This window comes from Anomaloglossus baeobatrachus, chromosome 5, assembly GCF_048569485.1.
Source record: "Anomaloglossus baeobatrachus isolate aAnoBae1 chromosome 5, aAnoBae1.hap1, whole genome shotgun sequence".
In the NCBI taxonomy this organism is placed as follows: domain Eukaryota; kingdom Metazoa; phylum Chordata; class Amphibia; order Anura; family Aromobatidae; genus Anomaloglossus; species Anomaloglossus baeobatrachus.
Genome location: NC_134357.1, coordinates 523,381,713 through 523,396,115, shown reverse-complemented (window position 1 = coordinate 523,396,115; position 14,403 = coordinate 523,381,713). Strand labels below are relative to the sequence as shown.

General features: G+C 45.9%; 2 long non-coding RNA genes across 2 annotated transcripts; both read left to right on the top strand.

Moving 5' to 3' along the window:
- Positions 1 to 11,946: 11,946 nt before the first annotated feature.
- Positions 11,947 to 12,314, top strand: LOC142312088 (uncharacterized). Its single transcript, XR_012754330.1, has 3 exons — positions 11,947 to 12,008; positions 12,089 to 12,164; positions 12,249 to 12,314. It is a non-coding gene; the product is annotated as an uncharacterized LOC142312088 (long non-coding RNA).
- Positions 12,315 to 12,403: 89 nt separating this feature from the next.
- On the top strand, positions 12,404 to 13,367 carry LOC142312087 (uncharacterized). The gene is made up of 3 exons (XR_012754329.1): positions 12,404 to 12,478; positions 12,591 to 12,819; positions 12,935 to 13,367. It is a non-coding gene; the product is annotated as an uncharacterized LOC142312087 (long non-coding RNA).
- Positions 13,368 to 14,403: the final 1,036 nt, after the last annotated feature.

Here is a 14,403-nt window from a genome sequence, read left to right as displayed (position 1 = left end):
TTGTTGGGCTCATGGCAGGGCTCGGAAGGGAACGAGCGCCATTTGAATTTTCTAACGCAAATCGGCTGGGGTTAGGATGCTTTACAGCTACATTGAACATTTACATCCTCAAGAAGCTAATAACAGCTGATTGGTAGAGATGTCAGGTGTTGGTCTTCCACTGATCTGATATTGAAGACCTGACGTCCTAAGGAGAAGGGCACAGTCACACAGCGGTATAACCATAACCCTCTGTTACTCTTCCCTCTTTTGAGGTGCACTCCGTACGCATCTACGCCCCCTCCAACCTTCAACTGGCTGTCATTTACCGCCCTCCAGGGCCAGCCACTGCCTTTTTTGATCATTTCACCACCTGGCTACTAAACTTCCTTTCCACCGACATCCCCACCATCATCATGGGTGATTTCAATATCCCCATTGACACTTCCCACTCATTTGTCTCCAAACTTTTAACACTTGCTTCCTCCTTCGGCCTCACCCAATGGTCTTCTGCAGCTACTCACAAAGATGGCCACACGCTGGACCTCATCTTCACTCGCCTCTGATCCCTATCTAACCTCTCTAACTCACTTCTTCCCCTGTCTGACCACAACCTACTCACATTCTCTTCCCTCTCTTCTCCAAGTACGCAACCCCCACTCCACAAACTTTCACACCCTCGCAGAAATATCAAACACCTTGATTTACACGCACTTTCACAGTCCCTTCTTCCTCTCACAGACATTGCTTTTTTACACGACGCAGATGCTGCTGCAACTTTATATAACACTACAATCTCTGCAGCTCTCGAATCAGCTGCCCCCCTCACACACACCAAAACCCGCACAATCAACAGGCAACCCTGGCACACGAGTCAGACTAAACAACTGAGACGGGCTTCCAGAATTGCTGAGCGCAGATGGAAGAAGTCTCATTCCACTGAGCACTTCATTGCATATAAAGAGTCCCACACCACCTTCAAGTCACTCACTGCTGCAAAACAAACCTACTTCTCATCCCTCATATCCTCTCTCTCTCTCACAACCCTAAACAGCTATTCAACACTTTCAATTCTCTCCTCCGTCCTCCAGCACCACCTCCCTCTCCTCTCATCTCAGCTGAAGACTTTGCCTCTTTCTTCAAGCAGAACATTGACAACATCAGAGCAAGCTTTGGCCCACAATCACCACAGCCCCTCATCATCGCTACTCAGCCCTCGTCCTCCAAATCCAGCTTCTCCACCATGACAGAAAACAATCTTTCCACTCTACTCTCAAGATCACATCTAACCACCTGTGCACTTGACCCGCTCCCATCGCTCCTCATCCCCAACATCACCGCAGTCCTCATCCCAGCCCTAACCCATCTCTTCAACCTATCACTAACAAGTGGTGTATTCCCCTCATGCTTTAAACATGCCTCCATTACACCCATCCTCAAAAAGCCCTCCCTTGACCCATCCTCTGTGTCAAACTATTGCCCCATATCCCTTCTCCCCTATGTCTCAAAACTACTGGAACAGCATGTCCATCTTGAATTGTCCTCATACCTCTCCTCCTGCTCCCTCTTTGACCGGCTACAATCTGGCTTCCGACCTCATCACTCTACTGAAACTGCCCTAACCAAAGTCACCAATGATCTACTAACCGCCAAAGCCAAGCGACACTACTCTATCCTCCTCCTCCTGGACCTGTCCTCTGCCTTCGACACAGACCATTCCATCCTACTACAGATTCTCTCATCTCTGGGCATCACAGACTTGGCCCCATCTTGGATCTCCTCATACCTAACCGACCGAACTTTCAGCGTCTCCCATTCTCACACCACTTCCTCATCTCACCCCCTATCTGTCGGTGTCCCCCAAGGCTCAGTTCTTGGACCCCTGCTGTTCTCCATCTACACCTTTGGGCTGGGACAGCTCATAGAGTCCCACGGCTTTCAGTATCATCTCTACGCTGATGATACGCATATCTACCTCTGTGGACCTGACATTACCTCTCTACTAACCAAAATTCCACAATGTCTGTCTGCTATTTCATCCTTCTTCTCTGCGCGATTCCTAAAGCTTAACATGGACAAAACAGAACTCATTGTCTTTCCTCCTCCTCACTCATCCCCTCCAAGAAGCCTTTCCATCAAACTTGATGGTTGCTCACTCTCCCCAGTCTCACAAGCTCGTTGCCTTGGAGTATCCCTCGACTCGGCTCTATCCCTCAAGCCACACATCCAAGCCCTCTTCACCTCCTGCAGACTACAACTCAAAAATATCTCCCGAATCCGTGCTTTCCTTAACCAAGATTCAGCAAAAACATTAGTGCATGCCCTCATCATCTCCCGCCTCGACTACTGCAACCTCCTGCTCTCTGGCCTCCCTTCCAACACTCTTGCACCCCTCCAATCTATCCTAAACTCTGCGGCCCGCTTAATCCACCTCTCCCCTCGCTATTCCCCAGCCTCGCCACTCTGTCAATCCCTTCACTGGCTTCCCATCACCCAACGACTCCAGTTCAAAACATTAACCATGACATACAAAGCCATCCACAACCTGTCTCCTCCTTACATCTGTGACCTAGTCTCCCGTTACCTACCCGCACGCAACCTCAGATCCTTACAAGATCTCCTTCTCTACTCCTCTCTTATCTCCTTTTCCCACAATCGCGTACAAGATTTCTCCCGTGCCTCCCCCATACTCTGGAACGCTCTACCACAGCATATCAGACTCTCCCCTACCGTGGAAAGCTTCAAGAGGAACCTCAAGACCCATCTCTTCCAACAAGCCTACAACCTACAATAACCCTCAGTCCAGTACGTACACCACTGCGCAACCAACTCTGTCCTTACCTATTGTACCATCACCCATTCCCTATAGACTGTGAGCCCTCGTGGGCAGGGTCCTCTCTCCTCCTATACCAGTCTGTTATGTACTGCTAATGATTGTTGTATGTATACCCTCTTTCACTGTAAAGCGCCATGGAATGAACGGCGCTATAAAAATAAATAATAATAATAACCAGGGCTGTGGAGTCAGTAAGCCAAACCTCCAACTCCAACTCCTCAGTTTCCCCGATTCCGACTCAATGACTCCGACTTCCTATACAATTGAAACTAGAAGTTTCCATCCAATATCTATCAAGACACATCTGCATGTTTTTCTCACTATCTCTGACATGAAATCAGAAAAAAACTTTCCCATTTTTGGTCAATTAGGAACCAAAAATATTTATATTTCCCAGATGCCAGAATAATGAGAGAGGATGGTTTCAGGCATTTTTATTACTTTCTGCAAAGTCAAAGGTTTCCATACATTTCATTAGTATTTGGTACCATTGCCCTTAAACTGTGTGACTTGGGTGAAACATTTTGGATCTCCTTCTACAAGCGTCTCACAAGAGTTAGTAGGAATTTGTGCCCATTCCTCCTGACAGAACTGGTGTAACTGACCCATATTTGTAGGTCACCTTGCTCGCACCGGCCTTTTCAGCTTTGCCCATAAATTTTCAATAGGATTGAGATCAGAGCTTTGTGACGGGCACTCCAAAACATTGACTTTGTTATCCTTAAGCCACTTTGTAACCAGTTTGGCAGTATGCTTCGGGTCATTGCCTTTTTGGAAGATCCATTTCCGCCCAAGCTTTAAGTTCCTGGCTGATGTCTTGAGATGTTGCTTCATTATTGCCACAATCTTCTTTCCTCATGATGCCATCTATTTTGTGAAGTGCACTAGTCCCTCCTGCAGCAAAACAACCCCACAACATAATGCTGCCACCCCCGTGTTTCACAGATGGGATGGTGTTTTTAGGCTTCAAAGCTTCTCAAAGCTTTTGCTCCATCTGTAACGATGGTCATTATGGCCAAACAATTAAATTTTAGTTTCAGCTCCAAAAATTAAGGTCTTTGTTCCTGTGATCATCTGCAAATATTAATTTGGCTTTATGTTTCTTTTGGAGTAATGGCTTCTTCCTGGCAGAGTGGCGTTTCAGCCCATGTTGATACAGTACTCATTTCACTGTGGATGATACAATCTTACCAGCTTCCACCAGCATGTACAGAAGGTATTTTGCTTTGTTCTTGGTTTGATATGCACATGTCTGACCAAAGCACGCTCATCTCTTGAACACAGAACCTGTCTCCTTCCTGAGCGGTTTGATGGCTGGACATACCCATCTTGTTTGAACTTGCCTATAATTGTTTGTACAGATGAACAAGGCACCTTCACGTATCTGGAAATTGCACCCAAGGATGATCCAGACTTGTGCAAGTCTACAATTCTCTTCCTGAGATCTTGGCTTATTTCCTTTGACTTTCCGATTATACTACACAAAGAGGCAGTGTGTTTCAGGTGTGCATTAAAATACATCCACAGGTGTGACTCTAATTAACTCAGATGTTGCCAATAAACCTATCAGAAGCTTCAAAGACATAACATCATCATATGTGCGTCCAATATTGTTTAAAGGCATAGTACTCTAAAGGGGGCTTTACACGCTACGATATCGTTAATGTTTTATCGTCGCGGTCACGTCGTTAGTGACGCACATCCGGCGTCATTAACGATATCGCAGCATGTGATACTTACCAGCGACCTCAAAAATGGTGAAAATCGTTCACAATGGAGAGGTCGTCCGAAAACCAAAAATCGGTAATGGTTGATTATCGATTTTGTTCGTCGCTCCTGCGGCAGCACACATCGCTATGTGTGACACCGCAGGAGCGAGGAACGTCTCCTTACCTGCCACCGGCCGTAATGCGGAAGGAAGGAGGTGGGTGGGATGTTACGTCCCGCTCATCTCAGCTTTGATTGGACGGCCGCTTAGTGATGTCGCGGTGACGTCGCTGTGATGCCGAATGTCCCTCCCCCTTGAGGGAGGGATTGTTTGGCAGTCACAGCGACGACGACGCCCAAGTGAGTGCGTGTGACGCTGCCGTAGCGATAATGTTCTCTGCGGCAGCGATCACACGAAATCGCATGCACGACAGGGACGGGTGCTTTTGCGTATGATATCGCTAGCAATTGCTAGCAATATCGTAGCGTGTAAAGCCCGCTTTAGTGTATGGAAACTTTTTTGACTTTGCAGAAAGTAATAAAAAAAGCCTTAAAATATTCTCTCTCTCATTCTGGCATTTGGCAAATATAAATAATTTTGGTTGCTAATTGGCCTAAAACGGGAAAGTTTTATTCTGATTTCATGTTAGAGAGTGAGAAAAACATACAGATGTGTTTCTTTTTTGATAGTGTATTTAAACTGCTGGTTTTAACTGTACATGACTTGTTTGTGATACATTTACTACAGTAAATGATAACATCACTACTTATATCATGTAGCTGAACTGCAGCACAGATTCACCTCAACTAAATACCTAGATTCTTTGATCAGGAATAGAACAGCCATTTATAGGACATTTCATAACTTTCCTAAATTCTTATGGAAAAATATTCATCACATACTGCACTGAAAGGGGTGGTTCACCCATATTTTTTATTGTCCAGATTGATATTATATTGAGAAACAATGTTTCTCTCAAATACCTTATGTTGTCAATAGTGCCTGTGAGAGGCGCTATTGCAGACCGCTGCTCCCCGTCCAGTGACGTACCCGTCCAATGCTGCCACGTCACATCCGTGCGGCCGGCTGCGTTCTGAGCCCATCTTCTCCCTGCTCCTCCTCCCTCCTCCCTCACAGCGCGTCTCTTGCTTGCAGCGTTCTGCGAGGAGGGAGGAGGGAGGGGGGAGCAGGAGATGTGCCGTGCTAGGAGGGAGGAGGGAGGGGGGAAGGGGGAGCAGGAGACGCGTCGTGCTGCTGTGCTAGGAGGGAGGAGGGAGGAGGAGGGGGGAGCAGATGGGCTGTGACAAGCGGTGAAACGCCGCTCACAGCTCAGAGTCTGGAAGAAGACTGTAGCCGGCCGCACGGATGTGACGTGGCAGCATTGGACGGGTACGTCACTGGACGGGGAGCAGCGGTCTGCAATAGCGCCTCTCACAGGCACTATTGACAACACAAGGTATTTGAGAGAAACATTGTTTCTCAATATAATATCGATCTAGACAATAAAAAATATGGGTGAACCACCCCTTGAACCGCTGTACCCAATTTATTATATATTTTAGGAGTCAGAGTTGGTCCATTTTATACCAACTCCGACTCCATGACTCTGACTCCACAGCCCTGGGTATAAGGCTGGTTTCACATCAGCGTTTTTTTGCCTAACGGCAAAAAAACAAAAGTCGCATCTTACTGGATCCGTGTTGTGCTCAATGCATTTTCAATGGACTTGCGGTAAGATGCGGTTGCGTGCGTTACTGTCCGGATCCAGTAATTTGCATTTTTTTTTTCTTGATACAAAAATACAGCATGTTGCATTTTTGTATAAAGATAAAATACTGCATCTCACCGGATCCGGTACATTGCGGTGCGCTCTGCAATGCTTTCAATGAGCGCCGGATCCGTTTTGTACCGCAAGTCACTGCATCTGATTTGCAGGATCCAGTTTCAGTACTGAGCATGCCCAGAAAGTAGGAAAACAAAGTTATCTAGAAGTATACAGTGCCTACAAGTAGTATTCAACCCCCTGCAGATTTAGCAGGTTTGATAAGATGCAAATAAGTTAGAGCCTGCAAACTTCAAACAAGAGCAGGATTTATTAACAGATGCATAAATCTTACAAACCAACAAGTTATGTTGCTCAGTTAAATTTTAATAAATTTTCAACATAAAAGTGTGGGTCAATTATTATTTAACCCCTAGGTTTAATATTTTGTGGAATAACCCTTGTTTGCAAAACAGCTAATAATCGTCTTTTATAAGACCTGATCAGGCCGGCACAGGTCTCTGGAGTTATCTTGGCCCACTCCTCCATGCAGATCTTCTCCAAGTTATCTAGGTTCTTTGGGTGTCTCATGTGGACTTTAATCTTGAGCTCCTTCCACAAGTTTTCAATTGGGTTAAGGTCAGGAGACTGACTAGGCCACTGCAACACCTTGATTTTTTCCCTCTTGAACCAGGCCTTGGTTTTCTTGGCTGTGTGCTTTGGGTCGTTGTCTTGTTGGAAGATGAAATGACGACCCATCTTAAGATCCTTGATGGAGGAGCGGAGGTTCTTGGCCAAAATCTCCAGGTAGGCCGTGCTATCCATCTTCCCATGGATGCGGACCAGATGGCCAGGCCCCTTGGCTGAGAAACAGCCCCACAGCATGATGCTGCTACCACCATGCTTGACTGTAGGGATGGAACCAAACAGAATTCTGGTGGTTTGAGGGGTTGAATAATAAATTACCCTCTGAATAAACTTTTCACAATTTAAAAAAAAAAATAAAAAAAGAAATAACATTCTTTTTTGCTGCAGTGCATTTCACACTTCCAGGCTGATCTACAGTCCAAATGTCACAATGCCAAGTTAATTCCGAATGTGTAAACCCGCTAAATCTGCAGGGGGTTGAATACTACTTGTAGGCACTGTATATACCCGGGATCATTCACATTGTCTCAGAATTGACTGAAAAACCCAGAGCTTTGACCAAATGTAAGTTTTGTCACACTGTGCTTTTATAATGGCCTGCTTTATTTTTATTTGTTCTAATATACTTTCTTTATACCTTCAGAGCTACTGACCTCCCAGCCCAGGAGCCAGTAATCGCCCCAAGTTTGGCACCCCAAATCTTCAAAACAGTGAGCATATTTAACCCCTTCAGCCCCAGAGCGTTTTTCATTTTTGTTTTTTGCTCCCCTTCTTCCAAGAGCCGTAACTTTTTTTATTTTTCCGTCAATCTTGCCATATAAGGTCTTGTTTTTTGCGGGACGAGTTGTACTTTTAAGTGAAACCAAAAGTTTTACCATGTAGTGTACTGGAAAACAGCAAAAAAATTCCAAGTGTGGAAAAACTGCAAAAAAGTATGATCGCACAATAGTTTTTGGGATGTTTTATTCACAGTGTTCACTATATGGTAAAACTGATGTCAGTGTGATGTCTGAGGTCGGTGCAAGTTTGTAGACACCAAAACATGTATAGTTTTACTTGTATCTAAGGGGTTAAAAAAAATTCACAAGCTTGTCCAATAATAGTGGTGTACGTTTTGCGCCATTTTCTGAAACCCGTAGCGTTCTCATTTTTTGGGATCCATGGCTCAGTGATGGCTTATTTTTTGCGTCTCGAGCTATGTTTTGATCGCCTGTTATTGCATTTTGCATAAAACTTGTGGCGACCAAAAAACGTAATTTTGGCATTTGGAATTTTTTTGCCGCTACGCCATTTACCAATCAGATTAACTGATTTTATATTTTGATAGATCGTGCATTTTTTAACGCGGCGATACCAAATGTGTATATTTTTTATTTTTTTAACCTTTTAAAGGGAAGGTATCGTAAAAAAAAAAAAATGAATAACTGAAAAAATGTAAAGTAATAATGTTTTAATGTTTTGTTTATTATTATTTGTTTTTAATTGAGCAAAATATAAAAAAAAAATTAAAGTTTGATATTTTCCATGTTAAACACTAGGGGAAGCAGCTGCTGAAATCCTACAGAAATCCCACTGTAAAAAAAGCTCACATTACATATGCAGTAAATTGGGCGGAGTCTGCTCTCCTGTGTGTGATGTCACGCCTCCCCCCTCCCAATTTGAGTGTTTACAACAGATAACAGAGAATGACATGTAGGGACACAGTGCACAGCCATTTTGTTGATGACCACAAATGTCTAATGTGTCACCAAGGACAGCAGGAGTATCACACAGGTACTCACATGCAGTGACACACACACACACACACACACACACACACACAATCACCCCTGATGGGGACCTTGTGCCACACACACACACATACACACACACACACACACACAGCAGCGGCGGGCAGAGCGGGGGAGCTGCGGCAGCAAGGGGAGCTGCGGCGGGCAGAGCTGGGGGAGCTGCAGCGGCGGGCAGAGCTGAAGGAGCTGCGGCGGGCAGAGCAGGGGCTTGGGAGAACGGAGGGAGGGGGGTGTCATTGGAGACAGTAACGGCGGGGGTGAGGGGCGGAATTAGTAGCGGGGGCAGAGCAGGGGCTGGGGAGAACGGAGGGATGGGATGTCAACGGAGACGGTAACGGGGGAGGGGAGGGGAGGCGGCCCGTACTCACACATCCTGGCGGTTGACAGGGGTAAAGTGGAGCAAACAGCACACGCTGTGAGCTCCACAATAATGGCGCTGATCTCCTCCCTCTGCTGTAATCTGGACAGCCCAGGGGGCGCGTCCAGGTCACAGCAGATGCCCACTTTAACGTACTGCATGGGGTCGGATCCTGACTACTGTTCTCTATGCACAAGGGCTGCCCTAAAGGAATGAGTTACTGTCGTTACACACACAGCAAATCCAGCATGGCAGCCCCCAGTGCCTCCAGTAAAATAAGAATTAAATAAAAACTAAATAAGCTGCGATTTTCATTTTGTATTAAAAATACTTGATTTCATAATCACTATTTTTAATACAAAAATAAAAAAATCACGATACCTTCCCTTTAATTTTCAATGGGGTGAAAGGGGGATGATTTGAACTTTTAAAATTTTTTTTTTTTTATTTTTTAAAACTTTTTTTTTTTTTTTACTTTACTAGTCCCCCTACGGGGCTATATGTATCAACAATGCGATCTCTCTGCCCTATCTGCTGATCACAGCTACACAGCTGTAACCAGCAGATGTGCTCACTTTCTGATTCACTCGGCTTCGGGCCGAGTGAAACCGAAAGTGACTCATGATAGCTACAGACGTCATCACACGATCTTGTGCTACCATGCCAACCACCGAAAGTCACGTGATCACGCACGTGACTTCCGGTGGGGGTGGCGGTAAGTGAAAATAATGGCCGCGGGGCCACGGGCCTGCAGACAGCAAGAAGCAGAGATGAGGCAGCCGAGGGAACGCGGGACAGGTGAGAAGAATGGTGTGTTGGTTTTTTGTGTGTGTTTGTGCATGTGAAGGACGGCACATTAACCCCTTAGCGACCTATGACGTATTGGGTACGTCATGGCTCCCTGGTACTTAAGGACCCATGACGTACCCAGTACGTCATGGCGAAATCACAGCCCCGAAGCCCCGGTGGCTGCGATCGCTGCAAATGCTTTAGATTCGGGGAGGAGGTGACCTCTGCCTGACCTCAGGAGGGGGTGGTGTCTCCTCCCCGGACCTATGGAGGCTGTGATTGGCTGACAAACGCCGCTCAGCCAATCACAGCCACTCTAATGTTTCAGCCATTGAAAATGGCTGAAACATTGAAATCCAGCCATGATCAGTGCAGCTGTAGCACTGCTCATTGGCTGGAGCTGGGTGACCTCAGTTTCTCCCGCCCCCAGCTCTGATTAGAGAGAAAGGCCTTGTGACTGATCTCTCCAATCATTGTGGATCTGGGGACGGAGAACGCTCCCCCCAGCTTCACTCCGGCATCTGTGGAAGCTGAGGAGATTGATCGGTAAGTTATGGCCACTGCTCCCTTTCAGCCTCCGCCGTCACTGCATCCGATCCGTCGCCGCCGCCACCGTAACTGCATCTGGTCCGCCGCCACTGCCCCCTTTCAGCCCCCCCCCCCATTACTACAGGACGGGGACATTTCTATAAAATAGGGACAAGGATGGGGACATTACTAAAGGATGGAGACATTACAAGGATGGGCACGATACTATTGGATGGGGACATTACTATAGAATGGGGACAAGGCTGGGGACATTACTATAGGATGAGGAGAGTACTACAGGATAGGGACATAGCTATAAAGGGACAAGGATGGGAAATATTACTATAGGATAGGGATAAGGCTGGGGACATTACTATAGGATGGGGACATTACTATAGGATGGGGACAAAGTTGGCACATTACTATAGGATGCGGACATTACTATAGGATGGGCACATTACTACAGAATGGCACAACTATATGATGGGGACAGTACTACAGGATAGGGAGATTGCTACAAGGGGAAAAACGATGGGAAAACTTTACTATAAGATGGGGCAAGGATGGACACATTACTACAGGATGGGCACATTACGATAAGATGGGGACAAGGATGGGGCACATTACTATAGGATGGGGACAAGGATGAGACACATTACTACAAGATGGGGACAAGGATGGGGCACATTACTATAGGATGAGGACAAGGATGGGGCACATTACGATAAGATGGGGACAAGGATGGGGTACATTACTATAGGATGAGGACAAGGATGAGACACATTACTACAAGATGGGGACAAGGATGGGGCACATTTCTATAGGATGGGGACATTACTGTAGGGTGGGGACAAGGATGGGGCACAATACTACAAGGGGACAAGGATGGGCACATTACAACAATATGGGGAACATTAATAAAAGATGTTGGCCAAATTCCTATATTGTGCTAATTGTAACACTATTCGTTACAAGAAAGGGATAAAATATATATAAAAAAAAAACAAAACAAAAAAACCCAAAAACTCAAAATAAGGCATGACTTTTTTTTTTACCATCAAAATGACTTTTTTTTAATATATATTTAATCAAAGAATGTGCACATTTGTTATAATAAACAATTGAAAAATGTTCAAAATCAGTGATCCAAAGGTGTGTAAAAAAATATATAAATATATATGTTACCAATAAAAATTTCACTTTGTCCTGCAAAAAATGCGGCCCCCCAAATTATTTTTTTTCCCCTGTGCGGCCCATACACCCAGCCGAGTTTGAGACCCCTGAGTTAAATGTTGCGGGTGGAATGCGATTCCACTCGTAACATGCAGGCACACATTTCAGCTGTTGAAAACAGCTGATATGTGCGCGGATCGCCGCGACCTGCCCACGGCAGGGGGTGGGGATTAACCTCACACGATCCATGATGGATATATCCGTCATGGGGATGGATATATCTATCATGGGTCGTGAAGGGGTTAAATTGGACCAATTTCTCCATGCTTTCACTACACGGAGTTGTAATGTACTTTCTTTACACCTTCAGAGCTGCTGACCTCCCAGCCCAGGAGCCAGTAATCGCCCCAAGTTTGGCACCCCAAATCTTCAAAACAGTGAGTATATTTAAATTGTACCAATTTCTCCATGCTTTCACTACACGGAGTTGTAATGTACTTTCTTTATACATTCACAGCTACATTATGTCACAGAGACGTGGTGCCGGAGCCACCCCCTCCCTGCCAAGAGAAAATTCTTCCCATTCAATGGAAGTAAGTCAATATTAAATGACAAATTGGTCCTGCATCTGAAAAAATGTTTTTCCTTCTTGAATTGTGATATGTCCTCTCTTTTAGGATAGTTCATCGGCAGCAGAGCGGGTTGAGGAGGACGAGGATGGAGCGATGCAGGTCCAGGAATCTTCCGCTGTAAGTAGTTGATCAGCATTCAGCAAAAATTATCCTAGACTCAGGAATCATGATCTCAATACTAATAATGTTATTATTTTCAGGGAGCTGATGCTGCTGCCGGTCCTACAGGTCCTGGGACATCATCCCAGAGCCGTGTTCACGCGCGCCGTGGCTGTGTAAGCTTTTTTTTTTTTATAACAAGTAATATACTCCCTTTGCATTACATCTCAGTTGTCCGAGTACTCGTGTAAATTTCTAAAAAAAACCCTGTTTTTGCATTATTTTCAGGTTTCAAGACCCAGCAGCAGCAGTAGTGCCCAGGTTGAAGAGCAGGAGCTGGAGGCCTTCATAGATGGGGACCTGCTGATCTGCGACGTCGAGGCACGACCAGCTTTGTGGAACACCGCCCACCGCCACCACTGGGATAATGTTCTCACACGGTGACTGTGGGATGAGGTCTCCCGATCTCACATTGATTGTTGGGAGGACCTGGATGCAAAGACGCAGTGCCAGCTCTGTAAGTATTCCGCTTTTAAGTGCATGAATGTCAATACTTTGTTAATTTTTTTTACAGGTATTGTATTTGTAGGTTGTTTTGAAGTTTTGAAATTTTCCTACATTTTATTTTGCAGGTGAAAAGGTGATGAAAAGGTGGCGGTCTATTCGTGATCGCTACAAGAAGGACTTCGATAATGAGATGAGGGCTCCCAGTGGTTCTGCAGGTTGACGCCAGCATTAAAGTATTATAATGCTTTGTCTTTCCTGAGACCAACGCTGGCGACACGCAGGTAATCAGATGTAACTGCTGTGTTTTCTGCAACAGGTTGTGAGGAAAGAGTTAACTTTTACACTGGCTAGAAAAATCATGGACTTTCATTCTCGTTTGCAAAGAGCGCAAACAGACTTGTTTACGTAATAGACTATGAGACAGTTTCAAGGACTTGGAATGTTTTGACTTAGAAGAGAGAGAAAAACACCTTGTTATGGGTAACAGATTGTTTTGGGAATAAAAGTCATCATGTTAATTTTTCTTGCTGAGAACATGTAATCCACGCCTATGATGAATGTAGACTAATGAATATGCATGTTACATAGTTACGCCCCAATTGTTTTTTGTATAACCGTCTGTATCAAAACAAATCAATACAGTTCTTTTTGGAGCGCACATGTCTTGCTTCTGTGTAGATATCAGCGCGTGCCTGTAGCTCGCTAGAGCTGAGGAAGCAGGGGGGGTTACCGGGACTTTCTCTGCATTAGGTCATCACTGGCAAAACTTGTGACCGTTTGGTCAACCTAACAAGGTCTATGCATTAAAATTCATGTACTAATACATTTTTTTTAAAGGGGTTATCCGGCTTCTTTTGACTTTTTTTCATTATTACACTATTGGGCTACATTAGGGCAGGTAAGTAGATAGAGAACACTTACCTGCCCTGCTGTCAGCCCCTCTCCCCCGGCTCAGAGTGGTCATGTGACCGCTCCTGCCGCGATTTTGCTGCTTCCGGTCATTTCATGTCTACATGGGCAGGGCCATGTTGACATGCAAATCTGGAACAGCATGTCGCCTCCCTGCTGGGCTGTACAGTGCGTGGAGTAACCGCCCCCCTTCCCTGCACCCTCCCACACATTGCCCAGCACCCCGTACTCTCACCGCAACCTCCCACACACTCCGTAGTCTCCCTCCCCCGCCTCCTGTGCCCAGCTACGTGCGCCCTGAATTCCAGCCGATTCAGTGTCCAGTTCAATAAGGCAAGGAACAAGAAAGTTGCCCACTTGCTGTCAGATACACTGTCAGCGCTGTGTCCCCAGCGCTTTATCATGTTTACTGCCTGACGCCCTTGGAACTGTCTCCCCCCCCTCCCCCGTGCGCGCTGTCTGTGTCATCATGGGTCATCTGTGTATGTGCATCAGTCTGTGTCCCGCGCCAGCCCCGCGGATGCCCGCACTGCAGCGTGTCAGTGTTTGCCCCCCTCTGCAGTATAAGCTGCTTCTCACCCTGCAGTGCGTGCAGCCGCAGGGATGACGAGCGCTGCTTGTCATCACTGCCTGTGCAGTCTGTGTCCCGCTCCCTGCCAGCCCCGCAACTGCCCGCACTGCAATG